The following is a 3,395-nucleotide window of genomic DNA, read 5'->3' on the forward strand; positions in this document are numbered from 1 at the left end:
GTGGTGGTTGAGTGAATGGAGCCTTTCCTGGGGCTGCAGTTGGGGACCCAGCATCTTCTGCACTTTGGTCTAGAAGTGATTGCATGAACGAAAGTTGTGGTCTGACATATTCACCCTGTTGTTGATGTTGTGGGGTATGAAGGGAATATGAATCAGTATCAGATTGGTATGGAACAGATTTGTTTGAGAAAGGGGTAGTAAAAGTGGTTAGAGTGGGAAAAACGGAGATGGAAACACCTTCGTTTATGGAGATTTTATTTTGAGTTGACATAGAAATCACATCTGGACTTGGTGTCTGTAGACGTGTTTGGGAACTTCCAGTGTTGTTGGATTGGAAAGGTGTTTGTGCAGAGACATAGGAAGGTAGCTGTGATTGAGATTGGCTTAAAGTCTCTTGAAAGGTTGATGCAGGTTGATATCTGACGGATGTGCTATGGCTTTGAGAAGGTGGAAATGTGTGAGCCGTTGGGTATTGGTGGGACGTAGGTTGTCTTTGGGACGGTGGATGGCTTTGGGATGGAATAAAGATGTGGGATGTTGATGGAAAGTTCTGTAAAGTTGGAAAGTTTTGTGCAGTGCCTACGTTTTGGGCCTGTGGGAAGTTGTGGTACGTAGGTAAAGTTTTGGATGGGGGAAAGTTTTGGGAGTGGCTAAAGTTTTGGGATAGGGCTAAGTTTTGTGACTGTTGAAAGTTTTGTGACTGTTGAAAGTTTTGTGACTGTTGAAAGTTTTGTGACTGGGGAGCGATATGTGGCTCAGAGTATGAGTGAGCAGGTGGAGAAGTCATGGATGTTGGGTAGGAGGTGGCTGGTGGATACGACTGAGCCAGAGGAACAAAATTAGAGGATGGTGCGTGTTTAATATTCCAAACAGTTTTGATCAATGTCACTCGACAATCACAATTCTGCTCTGGAGTCATGTTGTCCATCCAATGACTTAACGTTAAGAGAAACTGCTGATTATGGTTAAGGGGTTCTGGACGACAAACTACCTCGACATGATTGATCATGGAAGTTAACTCTTGCTTATACCGAGTTTGCTCCTCCTCTATTTTTAATAAACAATCTCGGAAGATCAGTGCAAGATCCTCAAAGACTCTATGTGGTCTTCAAAGTGGCCTCGGCCTACTTAAAACTCTGTCAAAGGCAGAAGAAATGAACTGTCGAGTATCTTCAATCTGAGCACATGTCTCAGTTTGCCGGCCGCGCGACTCCAGAGCAGAATCCTGTGACTGAGATGGTAATGAAGTTTGATCGGTAGATCGTCCAGACAATTGTTCGGTTGAGTCCTCATGTTCAACAGGTTCTGCTTCAGGAGGGAGTGTGCTTGAATGAGTCCTAAAATAGATAGGGAAATAAAAGGTATAATTTCTATATTCATAATTTTTTTTTGTCTTCTCTTTAGGAAATTTAACTCACATGCGCTGCTGAAAACAACGTTGAAGAAATTGAAGATGTGGTGCATATTGGTAAGGTTTCCTCCGAGAAGTACCCGAACCACTTGGCGCCGTTCGTTCATGATTGAGGTCACGCATAAACCTATCGCGTATTGACCTCCAGCGTGTTGATATGATTTCAGCTAGAAAATAAAGAACAATTTTAATAACCGTATATAATGTTATATATTCTTTTCTGTTGACATCGGATTGCATAAAAAACTGTTGCCCCAGGCAGTCCAAAATTCTGCATTGTATTTAACTGTTATTTTGCCCGGTACCTGAATTGGCTGTATCAGTTGTTGAAACAAAGTTTTCCAAACAGAAAACTTACGCTCACTTCACTATTCTTCCAACTAGAAACATCACTATCAAATCTTCTAAAACCAAATGATTTAACAAAAGGAATGAAATTAATGTACCACAATTTTTTTTAGCCTGACGACTCAAATCGTTCCATGTGGGAACCAAATTGGCATAGACCTCTTGCCATTGTCGACGAGTCGTGTTGTGGTCCGAGTGCTTGGGGTCTGTTTGGTCCCATAGAGCTGGCCTTGCTTCTACTAGCTGTATTAGCAGTTCACAGTTTATGATTGGGAGAAATTGCCTATCTTCCTCGTCCAATTCTTGCTGTCTACCCTATTTGGTTTAAAACAAATGTTATCATTACCTATAAAAGCTACCTGCAATTCCAATAGCACTTAAGTCTTTTGGATAAAACTTGTATAGCGAATATGTTGCATGTGCCAACCACTGCCCACTGCATCTTTTGTTTTAATAAAAAAATATAATTTTTTTTTGGATTTCCTTGTATTTGGTCTTTGGGTGTGAACGGCTATAAAGATATAGACTTGGCGAGCGGGTCATTGCTTTTTATTTTATAAGAGGGTAGCCCCTGTTCATGGTATGTCCATTATGGCATAAGCAACACTTAAACTTTGGTTTGGGTAAAACAAATGTCTCCAATCCTCATGGTCATTTGTTCTAATAATAAAAAAATTTTGAGGTATGATGGCCACGTTATCTTATAGGTGATATAAGATACTGTATACTGAGGGCAGTGTGGACAGCTCACATCACAGCACATGTGCCTACTCACACGGCCTACACGTCCACCACGACTGCCACGACCACGTTGTCCGCGACCACCACGCCTGGAAGTTCTTTTTTGAACAGGTGATGGATTTTCAATTTGACTGTTTGGGTCCTAATAAATAATATAGTTATCACAAAAGAAAATTGATTTAGTTAGAGAACCTAAGTATAGATACTCACATCGTCATCGTTATGACGTCTACTTCGCGGATTTTCAATGGAATGTGAACCCTCCTGTGTCTGAAAAACAAACACAGTTTTGGATTCATTGAAAATTGCCGTCTGCCTGCCCTGCAGCAACCAAAATGCATCACCCATATACACTCTTTCATATCTTATTGCCAATACATTGGCCTATCTATCCTTTTGCGGTGTTGGCAAATCATGTACCTTTCGAGTTTATATCCATTGTACCAATTATGGATGTGTAGAAACCAAAAAATCTAAATATAACATTCCACACTTACTGACTCCATTGGTTCAGGAGAAAAACGCAATTCCTCGCCAGCAGAGGATTCAGTGTCGGAGTGTCCCTGAAATATATAAATATGTATTGTGGTTCAAACATATTTATTATTTGGATCATTAATTATAGATTTTTATTTAAAGATTTTTACCTGCATGTGAAAGGAGGGGGTACTTTGACTGCAAACCGAAGGAGAAGGCGAAGACATCTGAAAACGTTACAGAAACATTATAGACAAGAGCTTATAGACATATTTCAACATACACATTGGCACAAGATGCAACAAGGGTAAAAACAGGGATTAGTCAAAACACAAAATTGCTCCTCTAGTCATTAAAATTATATCAACCTTATAGCATTCCCCAGTAGCATTATAGCATCCCCCAGTAGCCTTATAGC

The 3,395-nt window shown here is 40.3% G+C and overlaps 1 long non-coding RNA gene across 1 annotated transcript; it reads right to left on the reverse strand.

The window, feature by feature from the left end:
- Nucleotides 1-544: 544 nt before the first annotated feature.
- LOC122929610 lies at nucleotides 545-2,666 on the reverse strand. Its single transcript, XR_006387986.1, has 3 exons — nucleotides 2,535-2,666; nucleotides 1,419-1,578; nucleotides 545-1,337 (listed from the first exon to the last, which is right to left on the reverse strand). It is a non-coding gene; the product is annotated as an uncharacterized LOC122929610 (long non-coding RNA).
- Between the last annotated feature and the right edge of the window lie 729 nt (nucleotides 2,667-3,395).

Source organism: Bufo gargarizans, chromosome 2 (assembly GCF_014858855.1).
Source record: "Bufo gargarizans isolate SCDJY-AF-19 chromosome 2, ASM1485885v1, whole genome shotgun sequence".
NCBI lineage: Eukaryota > Metazoa > Chordata > Amphibia > Anura > Bufonidae > Bufo > Bufo gargarizans.